This window comes from Vitis vinifera, chromosome 8, assembly GCF_030704535.1.
Source record: "Vitis vinifera cultivar Pinot Noir 40024 chromosome 8, ASM3070453v1".
Classification (NCBI taxonomy): Eukaryota; Viridiplantae; Streptophyta; class Magnoliopsida; order Vitales; family Vitaceae; genus Vitis; species Vitis vinifera.
The window spans coordinates 14,755,991-14,783,153 of NC_081812.1; the positions used below are offsets into that span (position 1 = coordinate 14,755,991).

General features: G+C 36.8%; 1 long non-coding RNA gene across 2 annotated transcripts; it reads left to right on the plus strand.

Annotated features, from left to right (window-relative positions):
• The first annotated feature begins 240 nt into the window (after positions 1-240).
• LOC109123060 (uncharacterized) lies at positions 241-25,398 on the plus strand. 2 transcript variants are annotated; one of them, XR_009466408.1, is made up of 5 exons: positions 241-374; positions 717-878; positions 978-1,073; positions 24,817-24,935; positions 25,135-25,398. It is a non-coding gene; the product is annotated as an uncharacterized LOC109123060 (long non-coding RNA). The 2 variants fall into 2 exon arrangements; XR_009466409.1 differs by lacking the exons at positions 24,817-24,935; positions 25,135-25,398 and adding exons at positions 8,638-12,850; positions 12,959-15,462.
• Positions 25,399-27,163: the final 1,765 nt, after the last annotated feature.

Here is a 27,163-nt window from a genome sequence, read left to right on the forward strand (position 1 = left end):
TATATATATATATATATTATATCACAATCAGACAATTTCTTCATAGGTTTTAATATATAATAAATACTTTGATGATTGAAAAATAAATAAATAAATAAAATTGTGGAGTAGGCTTAACGCGCTTTCATTTGAATTTCAAAGAAGGGCCCACTCTTTCGTAAGGGGAAACCAAACGGCTATTTTCTGTATCTGCTTCAAAAGGTGCCGTTAGAGACTTCGAAAATTGAAACACATTTTCAGTAATATTTCTAAAAAAAGAGGTCCAGAAAGAGAAAGAAAACTCCGATCGAAAGCTCTCCTCCTTTGCCTTTTCTCCAAGCTATTTCTTTCAATCTAGGGTTTCATCATACTCTTCTTCTCCACCAAGAATTCAGGTGAATTCAAGTACCTCTCTGTTTATTAGCTGAGAGAATTGAAGGAAAAAAGAGGAAAAAAAACAGATGATTCTAAAAAGTTTTTATGCTTTCTGTCACTGTTTTGGTTTCTAAAGGATTTGAGACTCTGATCAACCGATAGTCCTTTAAGGCAAGTTAAACGAGTTTACTTGTTCTTCGTTCACCTACGATGATTAATCCAAAATTCATAGCTTCAGTTTTTTTTTTTGCCTCCATCTATATTTTCTCGGAACCAAACGAGGAAATAGGGTTTCTAGGGAATTCCTTTTCTTGAAAGATCTAGTAATTTTGTGGTTCTGATCCATATTTGTGTTCATGTAGGTTTTGGAAAATTGAAAATGATGTCCCTAACCCCATATCATTTCAGAAAAGCTGGATTGGGGGTTATGGCACCTCTGATTTTATTTAATATTTTTCTTAAACAAACATTTTCTATTGGAGTCATTCCAAGATCGTATGTTGGAGGGCGGAATGAGAACTAAGGTATGGCAGAATGACCATGAAATTTATTCTCACTTTTTCAATAACAGTAATCACATATTTCTACAGTCAATATAATGATCGTATTTTGTTTCTTATAAGGCGGTCAATTGCCCGCCGAGGCTGGAGTCATTCCAAGAGCAGTTCGCCAAATCTTTGATTCATTGCAGAGCTCGAAAATTTGCATGGGAAGCAAAGGTATTGTTTTTATTTAATTCCACCTTATTAATTGCTTTTGCTAACAGTTCTTGTTTGAAAACCACCTGCAGGATATTGAGTTATATCTTTATATGTTCTGCTCATGACATCTTTTATTATTTGTCAATGCCTAAAAATTTTGCTTAGAAGTCCAAGTTTTTTATCTCGTTGCCTCCTGGGTTCTTAATTCTTGTGGCTGATGGAATTGTAAGTTAAATTTTTTCCCAAAAATACTTTTGCCAATTAGGGCTTCTTTTGAGTTGTTTAATTGTTCAAACCAGCTTTTTGTATCCCTGTGTGTGTTGTATGGGAATTCTTTTTGTGTTAATGTTTAGTTTCTTGTAGCCTAGTAGTTGATTGGGTAGTCTATACTTTATAGACTACCCAAGGACCCAAGAATGGGCGCAGAATAAAAATCAAGGAATAACTGCTAAAGAATATCGTTTTTATCAATAAAATCCCAGATTGCATGAAGTATTAAGCGAACTCTGGTGTGGAATTTTTAGCTATACTGAACTGGGAATTTGAATATTCTGGAATTATCTTCCACATAAGGGAATTTTGTTTTGATGGACGTGAAGTTTTTGAATATAGAAACGATAATGTTTGTTAAGTTTTATTGTTTTACTTCATGGGGAATAGACAGGCACCAGAAATGTGCCAATATCAATAAACTAGGAGAATGTGGTCATATAGAGGATTAAAACTCCTAGAACTACATGTTTTTGTTAGTTTTTTTAAACTCTAGACAACCTCCTTAAATTCTATGTGACAATAATATTTTTTCTTTTCATTTTTCCCTAATTTCAATTTTACTGTGCACACTGGTGCTTGTAATGACCGGGTATTTTATGACACGTTAGCATTTTTAGTTTGAAAAGTCTTATTTTGTGTGATGGTTGAAAAGTTAAAAAGAAAAGTGTTTGGAGAACACGTGTCAATTTCAGATTGGTGAATTTCATTTTTATTGTGTTGGTCAATTAGACGAGTTGAAATTTTATGCCATGTTAGCCTTGGGGTAGAAAATTTCTTAAGATTTTAGAAATTGAAAACTTCCGGAAACGAAAAACGGAAACGAAAAAAAAAAAAGAATTAATTAAAAATTAATTAGAATTAATTAAGAAAAAATTAAATTAAATTGATGAATAATAAAATTGAGAAAATTAGTTTTGGATAAATAAATTTGTGTGTTAAAAAAAAAAATGAATTAGAAATCAAATAAAACAAATAGAATAAACAAAAGAAAAGTAAAATAAAAGAAAAGAAATGAAAATATTCAATGGGCTATTAAACTTGGGCCATGTAAAGGTAGTATGGATTGTTAAAATGAAATGAAATGGTGGCTGGTGAAATTTTAGTAAAACAAAAAAAAAAAAGGGGAAAAGGGGGAGAATTAGAAATTGGCAACACGCGGGGGAGAGAGAGAGAAGGGCACTGTGCAGAAATTTGGTCACTCGCCGGATCTTTGATCGGCTGTTTGGGTTGAAGCGAAGGTTGTTTGGCCGTCCAAACGGCCGGTCAAAGATCCAGCGAGTGACCAAATTTCTGCACAGTGCCCTTCTCTCTCTCCCCGCGTGCTGCCAGTTTCTAATTCTCCTCATTCCCCCCTCCCCCCCCCCCTTTTTTTTTTACTAAAATTTCACCAGCCACTTAAGCCCAAAACCAAAGGCCCCAATTCCATTTCATTTCATTTTAACAATCCATACTACCTTTACATGGCCCAAGTTTAATAGCCCATTGAATATTTTCATTTCTTTTCTTTTATTTTACTTTTCTTTTGTTTATTCTATTTGTTTTATTTGATTTCCAATTCATTTTTTTTAACACACAAATTTATTTATTAACACCAATCCAAAACTAATTTTCTCAATTTTATTATTCATCAATTTAATTTAATTTTTTCTTAATTAATTCTAATTAATTTTTAATTAATTCTTTTTTTTTTCGTTTTCGTTTTTCGTTTCCAGAAGTTTTCAATTTCTAAAATCTTAAGAAATTTTCTACCCTAAGGCTAACATGGCATAAAATTTCAACTCGTCTAATTGACCGACACAATAAAATGAAATTCACCAATCTGAAATTGACACGTGTTCTCCAAACACTTTTCTTTTTGACTTTTCAACCATCATACAAAATAAGACTTTTCAAACTAAAAATGCTAACGTGTCATAAAATACTCGGTTTCGTCCCGAAATTTAAACTAGCTTACCTTAAAATTCGTAGAAGAGTTGCGGATAGTGTCGTCTCATTTCTTCCTCAGGTTTCCCAAGTGGCTTCTTCTATCCCATGGTGTTGCCACCACACTTTGACTGCAGGAATCACCTTGTTTCTGAACCTATGCTCTCCAACTTCTAGAATTCGTAAAGGTTCCTCCACATAAGAAGTATCTTCACTAATCTGAACATCTTGCAAGTCCACTACCCAAGTTGGATCTGGAGTACACTTCCTTAGCATCGACACATGGAAAACATCATGCACAAGGGACAGCTGCTGAGGCAAAATTAACTTTTATGCCACTGGGCCAACCCTCTTATCAATCTGAAATGGGCCCACAAACCTAGGGGCTAACTTCCCCTTCTTCCCAAATCGAAATATGCCTCTTCGAGGGGACACTTTTACAAACACCCAATCCCCTTCCTCAAACTCCTAGGGCCTTTTCCTTTTGTCTGCATAACTTTTCTGTCTATCATGGGCAGTCTTAAGTTTTTCCTTGATGAGTTGTATCTTCTCTATAGTCTATTGGACAATCTCAGGCCCCAACAAACGACTTTCACCCATCTCTATCCAACACAAGGGCGATCTACAAGGTCTCCCATAGAGTGCTTCATAAGATGCCATGCCAATGCTAGATTGGTAACTGTTGTTATAAGCAAACTCTGCCAAAGGTAAGTAATCTGCCCAATTTCCTCCAAAATCCAAAACACAAGCCCTTAACATGTCTTCTAAGATCTGGATCACTCTCTCTGATTGACCATCTGTCTGAGGGTGAAAAACGGTGCTAAAATTTAGTTGGGTGCCCAAAGCCCTTTGTAAACTCTGCCAAAACTGAGAAGTAAACTTAGGGTCCCTGTCAGACACTATAGATACAGGTATCCCATGTAATATCACAATCTCCTGTATATACAACTTAGCCAAAATATTCATGGAATCAGTAGTTTTCATGGCTAGAAAACGAGCTGACTTAGAAAGACGATCCACAATCACCCAAACTCCATTTTTCTTGCTTCTAGTTCTTGGCAACCCTATCACAAAGTCCATAGTGATATTATCCCACTTCCACTCAGGTATAGGTAAAGGTTGCAACAACCCTGCAGGCCTCTAGTGTTCAGCCTTCACTTGTTGACAAATCTGACAGTTGGCTACAAATTGAGCAATATCTCTCTTCATCCCACTCCACCAAAACTGTCTCTTTAAGTCTTGATACATCTTGGTATTCCCAGGGTGGATGGTAGACTTCGCCCTATGAGCATCTGCTAGAAGTTCATTTCTCAACTTCACATCTTTTGGCACACACAATCTCCCTTTGAACCTCACACTCCCATCTTCATACATAGACCAATTTTCATCTATTTCACCTGCTACCAACTGGGCTTTAACCTTTTCTAAAAACTCATCATGAACTTGGGCCTCCACTATTCTCTGGATAACCATTGGTCTAGTTGATATACTGTACAAGCATGGACCATGCCCTTCCAAACCAAGACATAATTCAAAATCCTCAATAACTGCATGCATCTCAAACTCTCTCAACTCCAAGCTAGACAATTGGCCAAAACTCTTCCTACTCAAGGCATCTACTACAACATTCGCCTTTCCTGGATGATAATGAAGAGCAAAATCGTAATCTTCCAATGTCTCCATCCATCTCTTTTGCCTAGAGTTCAGATCCTTTTGAGTGAAAATGTATTTCAAACTCTTGTGATCAGAGTACACCTCAAACTTCTCTCCATACAAATAGTGTCTCCAAGTCTTAAGGGCAAACACCACTGCTGCAAGCTCCAAATCATGTGTTGGATAATTCCGCTCATGCTACTTTAACTGTCTTGAGGCATAAGCTACCACCTTGCCTTGTTGCATTAGCACACACCCTAGCCCCACTGTGGAAGCATCACAATAAATTGTAAACAACTTTCCACTAATAGGAGCAGTTAACACTAGAGCAATGGTCAATTTCCGCTTCAACTCCTGGAAAGCATTCTCATACTCCTCATTCCAATCAAACTTCACCCATTTTCTAGTCAACCGAGTCATTGGTGCTGCAATTCTAGAGAAGTCTTCTACAAACCTCCTATAATATCCAACCAACCCCAAAAAACTTCTAACCTCAAATACATTAGTAGGCCTTTGCCACTCCTGTACAGCTTCCACCTTGGACTGGTCTATTATTATTCCTGCCTCAGAAACCACATGGCCTAAGAAATTCACTTCAGTAAGCCAAAACTCACTTTTGTCCAACTTCCCATACAATTGATGCCTTCTCAAAGTTTTAAGGGTGGTCACCAAATGCTGCTTATGCTCCTCCAAACTCCTGGAGTAGATCAAGATGTCATCCACAAACACAATCACAAACTGATCCAAGTAAGCATGAAATACTCTGTTCATTAAATCCATGAAAGTAGCGGGGGCATTAGTTAACCCAAAAGGCATGACTAAGAACTCATAATGCCCATATCTCGTTCTAAAAGCGGTTTTAGGAACATCTTCTTCCCTAACCCTCAATTGATGATACCCAGTTCTCAAGTCAATCTTACTAAAATACTTTGCACCCTTCAACTGATCAAACAAGTCATCTATCGATACTTGTTCTTCACAGTAACTCTATTCAACTTCCTATAGTCAATACATAACCTTAGTGTGCCATCTTTCTTCTTCACAAACAACACTGGGGCTCTCCATGGCGACGTACTTGGACGAATAAAACCCTTACCCAACAATTCATGTAACTGAGTTTTCAATTCCTTCAACTCAAGAGGGGCCATCCTATAAGGGGATACTAAAATAGGATCAGTTCCTAGGTATACTTCAATAGAGAAATCAAACTCTCTATGCGGTGGTAAACCTGGTAACTCATCTGGGAATACATCCTGAAACTTCCTCACTACTGGAATTTCTGTAATGTCTTTTTGGGCTTTCTCCTTACCACGAAGGCAAGCTAGGAAATTTATTGATCTCTTCCTCAACACATACTGATAACATGGGTCGGACTGCGAAAAAGGCAAACTAACACACTTCTCTCCAATAAAGCAAACCTCAAATCCCTCTGGTAGACAAAATATTATCCTATGGCGATGACAATCAATAACCGCTCTATACACTGTCAACCAATCCATTCCCAAGATAACATCATACCCAGTCATATCCAAAATCCTCAAATCCACATTTAGTGCTCTATCTGCCAAGGTAATAACACACCCCTTGCATATTCTATCAACTCTAGAATTCGTACCCATAGGGGACTCAATAAGTAACAAATTTTCTACCATTTCTGTTTTCAACTCCAATGCATTAGCACAAGATGCAGAAATGAAAGAATCAGTTGCACCAGTATCAAAAAAAACACGCACCCAAGTACTATATACCAAAATCATACCTTCCACCAAAAGAGGGTTCTCCTCTGGCTCTGTTGGGGTCAAGGCAAAAACTCTTCCTGCTGCCTGCCTTCCCCTACCTCTAACATTCGACCATTGAGAAGAACGGGTCTGATTACTCATAGTAGCTGTCCTGGTTCCCTGCGCTGCTGGGGGTAATTGTGGCATCTGGTAGTAAGGCAATTGAAACTGAGGGGGCTGGAAAGACACTATTGGCTGTTGCTGAGAACTTTCCTGAGACCGAGGTCGAGCCTATTGTACACCCCTCAATGGGCAAGCCCTCCATAAGTGGTCTCCCGCTCCACAACCATAACATACTCTATTAGCAGCCACCCTCTGAGCACTCTGCTCACCTCCTGCATAGAATGAGGAATGCCTCTCAGACTACTGAGTCCTCTGTCTCTGCTACGGGCCCTAAGATCTCCCTTGAGAACTTTCCCCCATTATTTGTTTCCCTTTTCTATTCCCCCTTTGCTCCCGAATTTGGTTGGTCTCCTCAATATCCTACTCCACCAACAAAGCCCTCTTAACCAATTCAGAATAATCCCTTATTGCCAGTGGGACTAATCTGTTCCTAATAGCAGGCCTCAACCCCTGCTGGAACCTCCTAGCCTTTTCTCCTTCCTCACTGATCATCCCCAAAGCAAAACGAGACAACTCTGAGAAACGTGACTCATACTCCAGCACTGACATGGTTCCTTGGATGAGGTGCTCAAACTTCATCCTCTTGGCATGCTTAGCCACCTCCCCAAAATACTTGCCTAGGAAGATTCTCTCAAATTCCTCCCAGGTCATAACTTCAGTGTCATACACCCTTTTCATTGATTCCCACCAGAAATCAGCTTTATCAACAAGCATATATGCTGCCAGACCTACACTTCTTTCCTCAGGTATGTCCAGTCCCACCAGAATTCTTCTCATCCTCCTCAACCAATGCTCAGCTGCTTCAGCACTGAGCTCTCCATTAAAAGATGGAGGCTGTATCACCATGAACCTCTTCATTGCTTCCATTTGGCTCATTGTTGACCTTTTAGTGCGGCTCCTCCTATGTGAGTGGCCTAAATCCTCATGGCCCTGGGTACCTCTTGATCTTCTAGAGTCCTGACCTCTCATCGATTGAACAGTCTCTCTCAACTCCCTTCTTACTTCTTGGAGTAGTTCTTCTCTTAGTTCTTCTCTTACCGACTCCAACTCCTCATTTCTCTCAGATCTTTCTCTTCTGGTCCTTCCTGCCATTTCAAATTTAACAATCCCTAATTCAACCACATTACCAAGGTGAGCAAAATAAATTCACATGTACCCATTTAACAACCTCAACAACTATCAAAACTTTCACTTTCCTACAATCACAATACATAACTCAACATAATTAACATCATCATGTTCTTATTATCATCTACAAGAACCATCACAAGGCTTTTCAAACATCAAGAATCAACAATTAACTAATTTATTTGATAATAAACTCATTAACTAACACATACAGAAAATCATAACATTACAATACACACAACACCCACAAACATTGACCCCAAAGTATTATTGCAACCTTGGCTCTGATACCACACTGTCACGACCCAAATTTTGGGTCGCCCAGAATTTGGGTCGTGACAGTGCTGGTCTAATTTTTCCTGAAATCCAAGATGATGGGAAGGTAATTCTTAACTTACCTATAATTCAAATGTTACATTGTTATACATCAAAATAAGTGTGAATTTAAAATTATAGTTTTCCAGGACAAGTGATAATCATTCATGAATTTACTTACAAGTTTCATAAGGTCACTATTATCTGCCATGCTGTTTTACTTACCAATTAATGCTTGTTGAGGGTTTTCTCTTAGGTCTTATTTACTTCATGTGCTTTCTTTTATGATGCTTTTGCTGTTGTTTTTGCACATCAAACCTTTTGTACAATCATGTTTTACACAAAGGTTTCCATGTAAAATTAATAATGATCTATTTTTATGGTATTAGGGACTTATTATAACCTTGTGGTGTGGTTGCTTATTGCAATTTCAAGTTAAAGTTGACATGGGCAAACCCATACTTAAAGCGTTGGATGTACCTACAAAATTACCTACAAACAAAGATCAATCCGTTGTTAAATCAGAACTAAATGTAGATGGTGTATCTTGGAATGTGACTTGTGTTAGTATGGGAAATCCTCATTCTGTAACTTTTAAAACAAAAGGAGGCCAGGTATGAATTTTGGACATGATGGAACAATTAGTGATTGTTGCATTCGTCTAGATCCATTATGTTGTACCTTATTTTAAAGCATATGTTTTTTTTTTTAATATTATATCTTTTTTCCATTTGACCCTTGATTTGGTCATAGGTAACACACACTTGATGGGATCCTGAGTTCGTTTGGCAACCCCTCTCCTGTCCAGGTATTGAACGAACCAAGTGTCATCTAGGTAATGACCACATTCATTTCAGGAATGATAAATATACTGAACCGTTATGACAATAGAAATCATGAACATAAATGCGTAACTTTAAGCATAAAAGTCGTTATTTGCAAAGGCCAATTATTGACATAAAGTATTAAAGAGACACATAAAATGTTACAACTCTATTAGAATAAAAGGCCATCAGACATCAAATTCAAATATGAAAAACAATTCCTTAGAAAAACTATTATTTGTTTCTTCCAAAAACTGACTTAGGATTCGAAAATGTGTGTTAAGCAAAATCATTTAGACACACCTTGTTGTAGGTAGGTACACTCATTGTCTGCTAAGAGGAAGGTAGCGAGAAAGGAAGATTGTTGTCCATGCACCAACAATTGGTGTCATATGTGGGAATTAAGCTAAAAACCTTAAGAGTAGATAACTAACTTACTTCCTAGAAATGCATCCTCATTTGATAGATATGGGCGATTAATTCCGTGCATAGCAAGCCAAAATGGGGAGAAGACAGGTAGAATATGAGTGAGCAGCTGAAATAGGAAAAAGAAGAGTTATGGGCACAAATGGTCTAGGGACATCATGCGAGCCAGAGGAAGCCACCACACACATAGTCAAATGATCTCGAGGCCAACTCGAAGCTAGACAGCGAAAACTCCTCCGCTTGATAGAGAATCATCACTACAAGCTGACGATGAGTTATTTGCTAGTAGTTCACCAACCTTACCAAAGCCAAGGAGTTCCAAAATGGTGTGTAGTTTAGAAAAATTGGGCGAATGAAACCACTAGTTCGGTGAAGCGCAAGAGGGGCTCAAAATAGGGACCATGAGTGTTAGATGCCTTGAAAACCCGATTTAGGCATCCTCAAGAAGAAGCTTCACTAAGACGTTTTCCGCAATGCATAAATCCCGAACATCAACCACAAGAAGTTTTATTAAAAGCCCCATTTCCCCTAGGCACGATAAGTAGACGATTGGATGACATGTCGTCCATCGTTTGACTTTTATATTATCATTACGAGTTGCCCAAAGAATTCGTGGTACTAAAGTTTACCATGTATGATGGGTCAAGCGATTTTTTTGACCATTTGATGCACTTCCAGCAAATGATGATGCTGGATATAGGTAATGATTTGCCACTATGCAAGGTTTTTTCTGTCAGTCTTCATGGTTTGACTTTGTTGTGGTTTCACCAACTCCTCTAAAAATTTGGCAAACTTATTCAGAGACATATTAGAGGCATTTGTGGCGCATTACCTAAAGCTCTGCCCAACAAAAACAGAATATAAGCACCTTGTTGAACATCAAGATGTTGGAAAACAAGTCAATGAGAGATTTTATGAATTGGTTCAAACAAGTGGTGTTTATAAGTAGAGTCGTACAACAAGAATTCGTGCTTTCTACTATAAATTTTTGAAAAGAGTACAAGTCTAGGCATTCATTTCTTCAAGTATTTTACCAAAAAGCTGTTGGCTACCATGGATGATTTATTCCGGAGGGTAGCCAAGTACATGACAAGATGATGTACAAGCAACCTCTCGGCAGATCCTTGTCACAACCTAGACGTTAAAAAAAAAAAAAAAAAAATTCCAAGTTGTCAGACAACCGGTCTAGACATGGTAACTGAAAATATTCCCAATAAAGGCAGTAAAGACGACAACAACCTTGGTTCGTATTTTTTACTGTCTCATATGAATGTATTATGCCACTTATCCAAGAACTACCTGAATTCAAATGACCGGAACCTATCGAGATAGATTAAGCTAGAAAGGATTAGAGATGATAATGCTTTTACCATAAGGAACATGGGCATATCATGGAAGAGTGCCAACAATTGTACTACATGGTAGAAAAGCTAGTAAAGACTAGAAACTTGAAACGGTATGTTCAAACAGTTGTCGGATTGAACTCTCACTTATCCTATAACACAACGTGGTAGCGATAAATTATATACACAGGGGACCGACAAATAATAAATACTATTCAAGGTATCAAATGAGGATAATGATTAGGACAACCACCGTGAGAGAACATGTAAACATGGTCTAATGTTGTTTCACTTTAGAAAGCGCTCGACCAATTGATAGACTAGTCACCTTCTTACCGATTAACCCTAATCAAGTCATAGTGCCTCATGAGGATGCGCCAGTGCTAACACTTAGACTTAGTGGCTTTAATGTACAAAGGATTTTGGTTAATCCATAGAGCTCCGCTGACCTGTTACAGATGTTAGCCTATAAACGAATGGGACATTCACCAACTGTTTTAGAAAGTCCAAGTTGTGTGCTATTTGAATTTAATGAAACTACTACAATGTTCCTAAGAGATGTCATACTTTTTATTAAAGCCGAACCAGTCACTCTCTATGTAAGATTCTCCGTGGTAGTAGATTTGATGCCCTACAATGCCATACTGGGTCGGGCATAGTTGCACAAAATGAAAGCTATTTTGTCCACTTACCTTCAGACGATCAGTTACTTAATGGAGAAAGACACTTTACCTACACGGGAACTAATTAGCTTTCTGGTAGTGCCATCAAGTAATAATGGAATCAGACCAAAGTACCTTCCCTGTAGACGAGCCTAAGTCATTTGAGGAATGTGCCAAATAGGAATTGCAAAGTCGGACACAAGAGAAAATGGAAGATCGAGACCCTTTGGTTGTAGACTCGCTTGAACGACTAAGTCTTTCTGAAAGCGAAGATCAGATAACTTATAATGCCATACTGGGTCGGGCGTAGTTGCACAAAATGAAAGCTATTTTGTCCACTTACCATCAGATGATCAGTTACTTAATGGAGAAAAGCAAAGTGCACCTATACGGGAACTAATTAGCTTCCTGACAGTGCTATCGAGTAACAATGGAAGCAGACCAAAGTACTTCCCCTACAGATGAGCCTAAGTCATTTGAGGAATGTGCCAAATAGGAATTGCAAAGCCGGACACGAGTGAAAATGGAAGATCGAGACCCTCTGGTTGTAGACTTGCTTGAACGACTAAGTCTTTCTAAAAACGAAGATCAGATAACTTATGTCAACACTTTGTTGATTACAAAAAGTACAATAGTTTAGGGCAAATGCTAAAAAAAAGCAAAGATGTATTCACATGAAAATAGTCAGACATGCTTGTTGGCGCACGACCAACAATATCTTTTTCGACTAGCTTTTTCTGAGCGAACGACGAGCTTTCCTGCAACAACGTGTGTCCGGATGGTTTTTTCGGGCACTTCCCTCCGAATGTTAAGTTAATGTCTAGAAAAGACGAACAATAACTTTTTAGGGAACTTATTTCATACATGAATTTGATGTTTGATGACCCTTTATTCTGACAGAGTTGCAACATTTCACGTATCTCTTTAATACTTTAAATGCTAGTAATTGACCATGCGAATAACAACTTTTGGGCTTAAAGTCAGACATTTATGTTCATGATTTCTTTTGTTGTAACAATTCAGAATATTTATTACTTTTTGCACAATGAATATGGATGTTGCCCAGATAACCCTTTGTTTGTTTGATACTTGGACGAGAAACGAAAGATTGGATGGATGCAGGTCCTACAACACCCCCAAATTCCCTCAACTAGATCCATTTAGAAACTAGATGGACGGTTGGAGATAATTTACTATTAACTTACTTGTTGGAAAAGTTTTCAAAATTTTGTTTTGGAGCTAAAGTGGCACATGTTCGATAGGTGATGCATGATTATGGTGGTTGATAGACAACAAGTCTTTTCAAAATGCCTCGATCATTGCGCCCATTTTTCTCTTATTTAAATGGTATTTTTGCCATTTTGACTTTAGTCTTTTGTTTTTGGATTGGGCTTCTTCTCAAGATTGCACTTGGGGACACTGTTGATGTTATTTTCACCATCAACATTGTTGCAGGTTCGCTATCGGTGCCATTTCAACCTAGTCATTGGTGTCAGAATACCTCTACTTTATTATACCATGTTAGGTTTCTTCATCTTTCATTGAATGTTTCCTTCTTTTATCAGCATTGTGTTAGGGTTTTTGCATATTATGCTACTACATAGTTTTGCCTGAGTTGTGATTTGTGAGGGTGTTTTGCTTGATTTGTAAGGGTTTTTCAAAGCCAAAGCATGAATTTTAACCAACCAATAATTTTATAAGTGGCTTTGAGTCATCGATACTTTATAGAAAACTTTAAGCCATCCAAGGGGTCAAACTTAGTAGCATTAGGATATCGGGTTGATGTATTTTGTGTCTCGATCTAAGAGACATTTGGTTAATTCTTTTACACTATTTTGGTTTTGCTTTTAATCGATGAGACCAGGGCTCATGTTGTTCGGTTTCGTTCCTTCATTTTCAACGGTTTAGTTAAGTGCTTGTAAGCACGTAGCCATCTTTGACTTTGTTCTTCCACTTTTAATGGTTTAGTTAGGTGTTTGTAAGCACGTAGTTGTCGGCTTCATTCTTTCATTTTTAGCGGTTTAGTTAAGTGCTTGTAAGCACATAGTCATCAACTTCATTTTTTGCTTTTAGCGGTTTAGTTAAGTGTTTGTAAGCATGCAGTCAGCTTCGACTTTGTTATTCCACTTTAGCAGTTTAGGTGCTTGTAAGTGCGTAGCCGAATTTGACTTTATTTTTTCGCTTTTAGCAATTTAGGCGCTTGTAAGCACATAGCCAAATTTGACTTTGTTATTTAGATTTAGCGGTTTAGGTGCTTATAAGCACATAGCCAAATTCAACTTTGTTATTCCATTTTTAACGATTTAGGTGCTTGTACAACATATAGTCGGATTCGTCTTTGTTCTTTTGCTTTTAGTGGTTTAGGTACTTGTAATCATGTAGTCAGATTCGTCTTTGTTCTTCTACTTTTAGCAATTTAGGTGCTTGTCAACACATAGTCGATCAACTTTGTTCTTCCACTTTTAGCGGTTTAGGTGCTTGTAAGCACGTAGTCACATTCGATTTTGTTCTTTTGTTTTTAGCGATTTAGTTAGGTGTTTGTAAGCATGTAGTCATATTTAGCTTTGTTTTTCCACTTTAGTGGTTTAAGTGCTTGTAAGCATGTAACCGAATTAGGCTTTGTTCTTCGGCTTTTAGCAGTTTTGGTGCTTGTTTTTTGTAGTTGAATTTGGCTTTGTTCTTCCGTTTTTAACGATTTAGGTGTTTGTTAGCACATAGTCGAATTTGACTTTGTTCTTTCTCTCTTAGCGGTTTAGGTGCTTGTAAGCACATAGTTGGATTCGACTTTATTATTTCATTTTTAGTGATTTAGGTGCTTGTAAGCACATAACTGAATTTGGTTTTGTTCTTCTGATTTTAATGGTTTAGTTAGGTGCTTGTTATCATATAGCCATATTTAACTTTGTTTTTCTATTTGAGTGGTTTAGGTGCTTATAATCACATGGATGAATTCGACTTTGTTTAGTTCATTTTTAGTGATTTAGTTAGGTGATTTGCAAGCACATAGCTGGATTCGGGTTTGTTCTTCTACTTTTAGCGATTTAGTTAGCTGCTTATAAGCACGTGGTCGTATTCGACTTTGTTCTTCCACTTTAGTGGTTTAAGTGCTTGTAAGCACATAGCCAAATTTGACTTTATTCTTTCGCTTTTAGTGGTTTAGTTAGGTGCTTGTGAGCACGTAGCCATATTTGGCTTTGTTCTTCCACTTTAGTAGTTTAGGTGCTTGTAAGCACGTAGCCAACTTCGTGTTGGCTTGGAGGTCATTAAGGCTGGGTGTGAGGTGGCTTCTTCAGCTTGCACAATGTCTTGAGGTCATCTAAGCCTGTAACTCTTCGTGTTCCTATTTCTTTGTAACTTTATTTAATGGTCCAAATTAATAATAAAACTATTTTTTTTAGTGTATGAATATCTCGAAATGAAAGATGGTTAATGGACATGTTGTCAACAATTTGACCAAGTACAACAATATCATTATGGTTGCTCAATTCCAATTCGATTATATAGGGTTTCATAATGGGCCAGTACAAACATGGAGGGTTGTAGCACTAATAGGTGATATTTCTATGCTCAACCTATCGGGTATTATCATATTTATTAGAGACTTAAGGCAGAGGCATCAACCCAAAAAAGGAAAAATCTAAATTAGAAGATAGTACACTGATTGAAGCTATGACAAGGAGCCCACTTGCATTGTGATTGCAGGACTAGTCTCATGTGCTATTGTTGTAATGACTGGGTATTTTATGCTATGTTAGCATTTCTATTTTGAAAAGTTTTATTTTGAGTGATGGTTGAAAAGTAAAAAAGAAAAGTGTCTGAAGGAACACGTGTTAGTTTTGGATTGGTGAAATTCGGTTTATTGTGTTGGTCAATTAGGCGAGTTGAAAATTTTATGTCATGTCAGCCTTAGGATAGAAATTTCTTAGGATTTTAGTAATTGAGAATTTTCGAAAAAGAAAAACGAAAATGAAAAATGAAAAGTTAATTAATTAAAATTAATAAAAAAAATGAAATGAAAAATAACCAAATGAAAATAAAGAGAAAAAAAAAACAAAAATGAAAAGGAATTAATTTGGGCTCGAATGAAATTAAAAGAAAAATGTGAATTAGTTATTGGGTTTTTAAACTTTGGATTGAGCTTGAATGGACTGGTGGTAAGTGGATTAAAACAAGGAAATGAAATGAGTTTTGTAAAAAGAAAGGAAAACATGGGAATTAGTTATTGGGTTTTTGAACTTTGGGCTGGGCTTGAGTGGACTTGTGGTAAGTGGATTAAAACAAGGAAAATGAATGGGCTTTGTAAAAAGAAAGGGAAACAGTAGCAGAATGGTGAGAAAAGGAGGCGGCGGCACTGTGGGAAATTTCATCTCGTCGGAACTTTGACTGGCTGTTTGGGTGGCTAAACGACCTCCGTTTCGGCTCAGATTTTGAGGGGGTGCTCTACTCGACGAGAGGAACAATCCTACGGTGGCCAATCATGTTTTTAATGGTTGAATTCTTAGATCTGTGGTAGGGGAACCTAACCCTAAAAAAATTGTAAATCTTGTCATTATGAGTTAAGTAGGAAATATGAGTGTTGTATGAATTTTTCTGGATTATTTGGAATTTGTTTGAAATTTTTGTAATTACGGGAAATTGCTTTTGGTTGATAATTAATTGTTTTGAATTATTAAAAATTATTAGAAGGGTTGAAAAATTCCGAAATTAGAGTTTAATTTCAAATATAGTGATTTGTGAATTTTTGGGCATTGGTTAGAATATTTTCGAAATTTTTATGGTGGAAAGTTAGTTAATTTCGAATATTAAAAATTATTAGAAGGGTTGAAAAATTCCGAAATTAGGGTTTAATTTAAAAAATAGTGATTTGTGAATTTTTGGGCATTAGTTAGAATATTTTCGGAATTTTTATGGTGGAAAGTTAGTTAATTTCGAATATTAGAAATTATTAGAATGATTGAAAAATTCCGTAAGTGTGGTATAATTTCAAGTTTATTGATATGCAAATTTTTGAATATTTATTTGGGATATTTTCAGAAATTTTAATGTGGAAAATTATTTTATTGGATTATTAGGGAATGTTGAGATTGTTGAAATTATTGAGGAACTTTGGAATTATGGCATTCATTTGCATTATGGTTATGTGAAAAAAATTATGAAAATTGTGAAAAGTGTATGAAATGGAAAAAAATGAAATAGTGATGAAAAATGAAAGCCCGTGTGAGGCGAATTAAGAAGGGAGAGAGATCCCTAGGGTGAAAGACCCAAAAGTTACCCCGGGAAGACTCTGAATGAGGAGTGTATTTGGGTGCGGACGTGTATCATTCGATGAAAGCCCGAGAACAATAGTGCATTGTATGACTATGTGTCACACGTTCATGTACATTCATTTAATTGTTGAATGTTGTGAAATTGTGTATAATATTATATATTAAACTATGTGGTTTGATTGATACTGTTGAATTGTTCCTATTGTGTTGAAGTGTTCTTTTCATATTCTTTGGAACTTAGTAATCCCCTTAACCCCTTGGGTGTTAGGCATCCTACTGAGCAATGTGGAAATGCTCACCCCTTCCTTTTTACACATTTTTAGATGCAGATATTACTCCTGAAGATCCATAGGTGGGGTAGGGAGGACTTCACCCCTTCCTTTTTACACCTTTTTAGATGCAGATATCACTCCTGAGGATCCACAGGTGGGGTAGGGAGGACTTCAGGATGCTCCTGGAACGGCCTAGTGGAGCGTGGCATTTTTTTTTTTTTTTTTACACATACATCCCACTAAAATTCTCATAAACTACAATATCACAAAACTACTCAAAACAACAAGGTTAAATAAATATTCATTATAGTCCAAAAATAAAAGTTCACAATTAAATAACTTAATCAAAATAAGGCTTCATAACAAATTCATAAGTCATAATTACTAAAACAAATCCCAAAATCCAAAAAAACACAATAAGAGAAAATGCCACGCTCCACTAGGCCGCTCCAAGAGCATCCTGAAGTCCTCCCTGCCCCACTTGTGGATCATCAGGAGTGATATCTGCATCTAAAAAGATATAAAAATGAAGTGGTGAGCATTTCCACATTGCTCAGTAGGATGCCTAACACCCAAGGGGTTAAGGGGATTACTAAGTTCCAAAGAATACGAAAAGAACACTTCAACACAATAGGAACAATTCAACAGTATCAATCAAACCACATAGTTTAATATCTAATATTATACACAATTTCACAACATTCAACTATTAAATGAATGTACATGAACGTGTGACACATAGTCATACAATGCACTATTGTTCTCGGGCTTTCACCGAAGGATACACGTCCGCACCCAAATACACGGGGATTCGGAGTCTTCCCAGGGTAACTTTTGGGTTTTTCACCTTAGGTATCTCTCTCCCTTCTTAATTCGCCTCACACGGGCTTTCATTTTTTTTCCATTTCATACACTTTTCACAGTTTTCATAATTTTTTTCACATAACCATAATGCAAATGAATGCCACAATTCCAAAGTTCTTCAATAATTTCAACAATCTCAACATTCCCCAATAATCCAATAAAATAATTTTCCACATTAAAATTTCTGAAAATATCCCAAATAAATATTCAAAATTTGCATATCAATAAATTTGAAATTATACCACACTTATGGAAATTTTCAACCATTCTAATAATTTCTAATATTCGAAATTAATTAACGTTCTACCATAAAAATTCCGAAAATATTCTAACTAATGCCCAAAAATTCACAAATCACTATTTTTTAAATTACACCCTAATTTCGGAATTTTTCAACCCTTCTAATAATTTTTAATATTCAAAATTAACTAACTTTCCACCATAAAAATTCCGAAAATATTCTAACCAATGCCCAAAAATTCACAAATCACTATATTTGAAATTAAACTCTAATTTCAGAATTTTTCAACCTTTCTAATAATTTTTAATAATTCAAAACAATTAATTATCAACCAAAAGCAATTTCCCGCAATTACAAAAATTCCGAACAAATTCCAAATAATCCAGAAAAATTCATACAACACCCATATTTCCTACTTAACTCATAATGACAAGATTTACAATTTTTTTCAAAGGAAAAACACATTAAATTTAAGTTTTAGGGTTAGGTTCCCCTACCACAGATTTAAGAATTCAATCGTTAAAAACACGATTGGCCATCGTAGGATTGTTCCTCTCGTCGAGTAGAGCACCCCCTCAAAATCTGAGCCGAAACGGAGGTCGTTTGGCCACCCAAACGGCCGGTCAAAGTTCCGACGAGATGAAATTTCCCACAGTGCCGCCGCCTCCTTTTCTTACCCGTTTTGCTACTGTTTCCATTTCTTTTTACAAAACCCATTTCTTTTTCTTGTTTTAATCCACTTACCACCCGTCCACTTAAGCCCAGCCCAAAGTTCAAAAACCCAATAACTAATTCCCATGTTTTCCTTTCTTTTTACAAAGCCCATTTCATTTCTTTGTGTTAATCCACTTGCCACCAGTCCACTCAAACCCAGCCCAAAGTTCAAAAACCCAATAACTAATTCCTATTTTTTTTTAAAACCCCATTTCATCAAAGCCCAAATTAATTCCTTTTCATTTTTGTTTTTTTCTCTTTATTTTCATTTGGTTATTTTTCATTTCCAATTTCATTTCATTTTTTTTATTAATTCTAATTAATTTTAATTAATTAATTTTTCATTTTCATTTTCGTTTTTCTTTTCCGAAAATTCTCAATTACTAAAATTCTAAGAAATTTCTACCCTAAGGCTGACATGACATAAAATTTTCAACTCGCCTAATTGACCAACATAATAAACCGAATTTCACCAATCCAAAACTAACACGTGTTCTTCAGACACTTTTCTTTTTGACTTTTCAACCATCACTCAAAATAAGACTTTTCAAAATAAAAATGCTAACGTGTCATAAAATACCCGGTCATTACATTCTACCCCCTAAAAGAAATTTCGTCCCGAAATTTAAACGAGATTACCTTAAAAATCGTAGAAAAGTTGCGGATAGTGTCGTCTCATTTCTTCCTCAGGTTCCCAAGTGGCTTCTTCTATCCCATGGTGTTGCCACCATACTTTGACTGCAGGAATCACCTTGTTTCTGAACCTATGTTCTCCAACCTCCAGAATTCGTAAAGGTTCCTCCACATAAGAAGTATCTTCACTAATTTGGACATCTTGCAAGTCCACTACCCAAGTTGGATCTGGAGTACACTTCCTTAGCATCGATACATGGAAAACATCATGCACAAGGGACAATTGTTGAGGCAAAATTAACTTGTATGCCACTGACCCAACTCTCTTCTCAATTTGAAATGGTCCCACAAATCTAGGGGCTAACTTCCCATTTTTCCCAAATCGAAATATGCCTCTTCGAGGGGACACTTTTACAAACACCCAATCCCCTTCCTCAAACTCCAAGGGCTTTCTCCTTTGGTCTGCATAGCTTTTCTGTCTATCTTGGATAGTTTTAAGCTTTTCCTTGATGATGTGTATCTTTTCTGTAGTCTCTTGAACAATCTTAGGTCCTAACAAACATCTCTCACCCACCTCTATCCAACACAAGGATGATCTACAAGGTCTCCCATAGAGTGCTTCATAAGGTGTCATGCCAATACTAGATTGGTAACTATTGTTATAAGCAAACTTTGCCAAAGGTAAGTAATTTGCCCAATTTCCTCCAAAATCCAAAACACAACCCCTTAACATGTCTTCTAAGATGTGGATCACTCTTTTTGATTGACCATCTGTCTGAGGGTGAAAGGCGGTGCTAAACTTCAATTAGGTGCCCAAAGCCCTTTGCAAACTCTACCAAAACTGAGAAGTAAACTTAGGGTCCCTGTCAGACACTATAGATAAAGGTATCCCATGCAATCTCACAACCTCCTGTATATACAACTTAGCTAAAGAGTTCATGGGATCAGTAGTTTTCATGGCTAGAAAATGAGCTGACTTAGTAAGATAGTCCACAATCACCCAAACTCCATTTTTCTTGCTACTAGTTCTTGGCAACCCTATCACAAAGTCCATAGTGATATGATCCCACTTCCACTCAGGTATAGGTAAAGGTTGCAACAACCCTGCGGGCCTCTAGTGTTCAGCCTTCACTTGCTGAAAAATATGACAGTTGGCTACAAACTGAGCAATATCTCTTTTCATCCCACGCCACCAAAACTGTCTCTTTAAGTCTTGATACATCTTGGTATTCCTAGGATAGATGGTATACTTTGCCCTATGAGCATCTACTAGAAGTTCATTTCTCAACTCCACATCTTTTGGCACACACAATCTCCCTTTAAACCTCACACTCCCATCTTCATACATAGACCAATTTTCATCTACCTCACTTGCTACCAATTGGGCTTTAACATTTTCTAAAAACTCATCATGAACTTGGGCTTCCACTATTCTTTGGATAACCATTGGTTTAGCCGATATACTGTACAAGCATGGACCATGTCCTTCCCAACTAAGACATAACTCAAAATCCTCAATAACTGCATACATCTCAAACTCTCTCAACCCCAAGCTAGACAACTGGCCATAGCTCTTCCTACTCAAGGCATCTGCTACAACATTCGCCTTCCCAGGATGGTAATGAAGGGCAAAATCATAATCTTCCAATGTCTCCATCCATCCCCTCTACCTAGAGTTCAGATTCTTTTGAGTGAAAATGTATTTTAAACTCTTGTGATCAAAGTACATCTCAAAATTCTCTCCATACAAATAGTGTCTCCAAGTCTTTAGGGCAAACATCACTGCTGCAAGCTCCAAATCATGTGCTGGATAATTCCGCTCACGCTGCTTTAATTGTCTTGAGGCATAAGCTACAGTCTTGCCTTGCTACATTAGCACACACCCTAGCCCCACTGTAGAAGCATCACAATAAATCGTAAACAACTCTCTACTAATAAGAGTAGTTAACACTAGAACAGTGGTCAATTTCTGCTTCAACTCTTGGAAAGCATTCTCACACTCCTCATTCCATTCAAACTTCACCCCTTTTCTAGTTAACCGAGTCATTGGTGCTGCAATCCTAGAGAAGTCTCCCACAAACTTCCTATAATATCCAGCCAACCCCAAGAAACTTCTAATCTCAAATACATTAGTAGGCCTTTGCCACTCCTGTACAGCTTCCACCTTGGAATGGTCTATTGCTATTCCTGCCTCAGAAACCACATGGCCTAAGAAATTCACTTCAGTAAGCCAAAACTCACTTTTGTCCAACTGCCCATACAACTGATGCCTTCTTAAAGTTTTAAGAGTGGTCACCAAATGATGTTTATGCTTCTCCAATCAAAATGTCATCCACAAAGACAATCACAAACTGATCCAAGTAAGCACAAAATACTATGTTCATTAAATCCATGAAAGCAGCGGGGACATTAGTTAACCCAAAAGGCATGACTAGAAATTCATAATGCCCATATCTCGTTCTAAAAGCGGTTTTAGGAACATTTTCTTCCCTAACTCTCAATTGATGATACCTAGTTCTTAAGTCAATCTTACTAAAATACTTTGCACCCTTCAACTGATCAAACAAGTCATTTATTCTTGGAAGAGGATACTTGTTCTTCATAGTAACTCTATTCAACTTCCTATAGTCAATAGACAACCTTAGTGTGACATCCTTATTTTTCACAAACAACACTGGGGCTCCCCATGGCGACGTACTCGGACGAATAAAACCCTTACCCAACAATTCATCCAACTGAGTTTTTAATTCTTTCAACTCAAGAGGGGCCATCCTATAAGGGGATATTGAAATAGGATCAGTTCCTGGGTATACTTCAATAGAGAAATCAAATTCTCTATGAGGTGCTAAACCTGGTAACTCATCTAGGAATACATCCTGAAACTTTCTCACTACTGGAATTTCTGTAATGCCCTTCTGGGCTTTTTTCTTACCACGAAGGCAAGCTAGGAAATTTATTAATCCTTTCCTCAACACATACTGATAGCACGGATCAGACTGCGAAAAAGGTAAACTAACACATTTCCCTCCAACAAAGCAAACCTCAAAACCATCTAGTAGACAAAATATTATCCTACAGCGATGACAATCGATAAGCGCTTTATACACTATCAACCAATCCATTTCCAAGATAACATCATACCCAGTCATATCTAAAATCCTCAAATCCACATTAAGTGCTTTATTCGCCAAGGTAATAACGCACCCCTTGCATATTCTATCAACTCTAGAATTTGTACCCATAGGGGATTTGATAAGTAACAAATTCTCTACCATTTCCGTTTTCAACCCCAATGCATTAGCATAAGATGCAGAAATGAAAGAATGAGTTGCACCAGTATCAAACAAAACACGCACCCAAGTACTATATACCAAAATCATACCTTCCACCAATAGGGCGTTCTCCTCTGGCTCTATTGGGGTCAAGACAAAAACTCTCCCAGCTGTCTGCCTTCCCCTACCTCTAGCATTCGATCCCTGAGAAGAACGGGTCTGACTACTCGTGGTAGTTATCCTGGTTTTCTGCGCTGCTGGGGGTAATTGTGGTATCTGGTAGTAAGGCAACTGAAACTGAGGGGGCTGGAAAGACATTACTGACTGCCGCTGAGAACTTCCCTAAGACTAATGTCGAGCCTGCTGTGTGCCCCGCAATGGGCAAGCCCTTCATAAGTGGTCTCCTGTTCCACAACCATAACATACTCTATTAGCAGCCACCCTCTGAGCACTCTGCCCACTTCCTGCATAGAACGAGGGATGTTTCTCAGACTGCTGAGTCCTCTACCTCTACTGTGGCCCTTGGGAACTTTCCTCCATTCTTTGTTTCCCTTTTCTGTCCCCATTTTGCTTTCGAATTTGGTTGGTTTCGTCAATGTCCTGCTCCACCAACAAAGCCCTCTTAACCAACTTAGAATAGTCCTTTATTGCCAATGAGACTAATCTATTCCTAATAGCAGGCCTCAACCCCTGCTGGAACCTTCTAGCTTTTTTTCCTTCTTCCCCGATCATCCCCAAAGCGAATCTAGACAACTCCGAAAAGCGTGACTCATACTCCAGCACCGACATGGTTCCCTGGATGAGGTGCTCAAACTCCATCCTCTTGGCGTGCTTAGCCACCTCTCCAAAATACTTGCCTAGAAAGATCCCCTCAAATTCATCACAGGTTATAACCTCAGTGTCATACACTCTTTTCATCGATTCCCACCAGAAATCAGTTTTATCCACAAGCATGTATGCTGCCAGACTTACCCTCTTTTCCTCAGGTATGTCCAACCCCACTAGAATTCTTCTCATCCTCCTCAACTAATGCTCAGCTGCTTCTGCACTGGGCTCTCCATTAAAAGATGGAGGTTGCATCACCATGAATCTCTTCATCGCTTCCATTTGGCTCATTACTGGCCTCTCAGTGCGGTTCCTCCTATGTGAGTGGTCTGAATCCTCATGGCCCTGGGTACCTCCTAATCTCCTAGAGTCCTGACCTCTCATCGACTGAACAGTCTCTCTCAACTCCCTTCTTACTTCTTGGAGTAGTTCTTCTCTTACCGACTCCAACTCCTCATTTCTCTCAGATCCTCCTCTTCTGGTCCTTCCCGCCATTTCAAATTTAACAATCCCTAATTCAACCGCATTACCAAGGTGAGAAAAATAAATTCACATGTACCTATTTAACAACTTCAACAACTATCAAAACTTTCACTTTTCTACAATCACAATACATAATTCAACATAATTTACATCATCATGTTTCTTATTATCATCAACAAGAACCATCACAAGGCTTTTCAAACATCAAGAATCAACAATTAACTAATTTATTTAATAACACACTCATTAACTAACTCATACAGAAAATCATAACATTACATAACATTACAATACACACAACACCCACAAACATTGACCCTAAGGTATTATTGCAACCTTGGCTCTGATACCACGCTGATTTTGGGATTTGTTTTAGTAATTATAACTTATGGATTTGTTATGAAGCCTTATGTTGATTAAGTTGTTTAATTGTGAACTTTTATTTTTGGACTATAATGAATATTTATTAAACCTTGTTGTTTTGAGTAGTTTTGGGATATTGTAGTTTATGAGAATTCTAGTGGGATGTATGTGTAAAAAAAAAAAAAAAAAAAAATTCAGAGTGTTTTGGTTGATTGCCAGCGTGGAATAAGAGGAACCCTTAGGGTCAAACCTTTGACCTAGGGTCACGGGCCAAATTTTAGGTCGCCCGGAATTTGGGTCATGACAATTGTGCTTTTGGGTCTCTGTCTCATTGTAGAATCCCCTAGATGGTTGACAAGAATTTTTGTAATAATGACAGTGGGTGTGCTTAACATAAATATGGGCAAAAAAGACACAAAAAAGAATTTGAAGCTGCACTGTAGGGACTTGGTGACAATGACTTAGAAGATTCAAAATTCTGGATTTGTTTCAAAGAAGGTACTTGCGTTCAGTTATTGTAGTTGTTATTCTCTTTCTAAACTCGACTTACAATTAGATTTATCTTCTTTTGGTTTTTCTTTGATTTCATTAAAAAAAAAAAAAAAAAAAAAAAATTGTTCACTTCATATACTCTTGGTCTTTACATCTTTTCCTTATTTTAATGTCTGATTTTTTTTCCTTATTTGGTGATCAATAGGGTGAAAAAGACCTTATAGAAGGATACCCTAACCAGAAAGGGATGCAAACGACCTTTGTATCACTATAGCCTACGCCATTCTTCAGGTTTTGCACATTAGGTAGAACTTACCCTTGAAAACCAGCTGTCAAGGGAACCTTAATTTCACGATGTGGGATGTAATTGACCGGTGATAGTTCTGTTTCTAATTAGTAACTTTCATCACCATTGAAGATTATATTCTAGTATGACTAAACCAAAAGCAAAACAGAATGCTTTCATTTCCTTCTTGTTTCATCTTCCCGGTATTTGTTTCTGCATGTTTCTTCCTCCGTGGATCTGCCTGGAGGGAGGAAGATAATCATGTGTACATAACTGGCCCAATTGACTTTTATGGTTCAGTGCATCCTTGATAGCGCTAAATTATTCACATGAGAAGAATCAATGTTTTCAGAACTGAATCCATTATTGAACTGGAAAAGTTATCGGTTCACGATTCACTGATCGAACCGGTGTCGTTATAAATATATAATTTATAAATTATTAAAATTTAAAATAATTATAAAAATAAAAAAATTATATATTATTTTTAAATTAAAATTTTATTTAAAATCAGAAAATTAGTTTAAAATTTAAAATTAATTTTTCAATAAAAAAACTTATTTTAAAATCAGAAATTTATTTAAAATTGTAATGTTTTTATTAATTTAAATTAAAATAATAAGTTTTAAACATGAAGTAAAAAAATAATAAATATAGAAGAAAATAAATAATAAGTGAGATAAGGTAAAAAATAATTTTTAAAAAAATATGGAAAAAGAAAGGAGAGAGTCGAGCAAAAAGGGAAACAGTTTTTCCAATGTGGGGGGTTTCAGTGGGGTTGTTGGGGGAGGGGGTGTTGGCTTTTCTAGCACGTGGTGTGGGCGGGGGGTTCTTGGAGGTCGCGTGGGGGCAGGGTTTCTAGTGCGGGGTGGGGGGGTTCCAATGGTGGGACGAGTGTGTGAGTTCCAACAGGGAATGACGAAAGTGGAAAAAAAAAAAAGTTGTTGGACGATTCGGAGGGAACCGTCCGATTCATCCAGTTTATCGGTTGGACCACTAGTTTAACTTGTCCAATTGACCAGATTGGATCGAAACCGTGATCGGTTGGCTGTCCGACCGATCTAGTCCGATTTTTAAAACCATGAGAAGAATGACTTCCTAGGCCCACTTGACTATTTGTAGAAATTTATGTAAAATATTAAACTAAGTGGGTGTTTTGGTAAACTAACTTAACAACTTAAAATGACTTAATAACTTAATTTAAGTCGTTAAGTAAATTAAATATATTTGGTAAAATAATTAAAATAATTTAATGATATAACTTAAAATTTAAAAAATATATAATAATAAGAAAAAGCAATCAACCTCTACGATCTCATTTGCTATTTCACCTTATTTGCCTTAATTATAATTTATGAGGATAAATATATTATTTTGAAAATTTAAAATAAGTTTTTAAGTTAATTTTATTTAATGATTAAAATAAGAATTAAGTAATAAATTTTAAGTTAACAACCTAAATATTATTTAATTTAAATCATTAAATAATAAATATTAAGCTTTACCAAATACATGTGAGAATTACATATGAGGTTTTTAATCAAATGAATAACTTTCTTCTTATTTGAACTCTCTTTGGATCTCAAAATGTGAGAATCATGCAAAAGAAATTTAAAACCTTTTGGTTCTTGTTAATCAACAACTTTTGAAAAAAAAATTCCAAATCTGATAACTTTTCCAAATCTAAAATGATCATTTTGTGAGTCAAGAGTAACACCTGTAGACGAACATTGCGATGACTCCCTCATTGCCCATACTTAAGGAATTTGAAATAATTCAAATAAATAGATCCCACGTTTGAGCATCGTAAAAAGCAGGGTAAAACCGTAAAAACACTTCTTAATGTTTGTTAAAATAAGTATATTGATGTTTGAGGACTTTGTGGCTTTACATTTCCAAATTGGAGCTCATATTTCTAATATTTTTTTAGGGAAAAATGTAAGGAAAA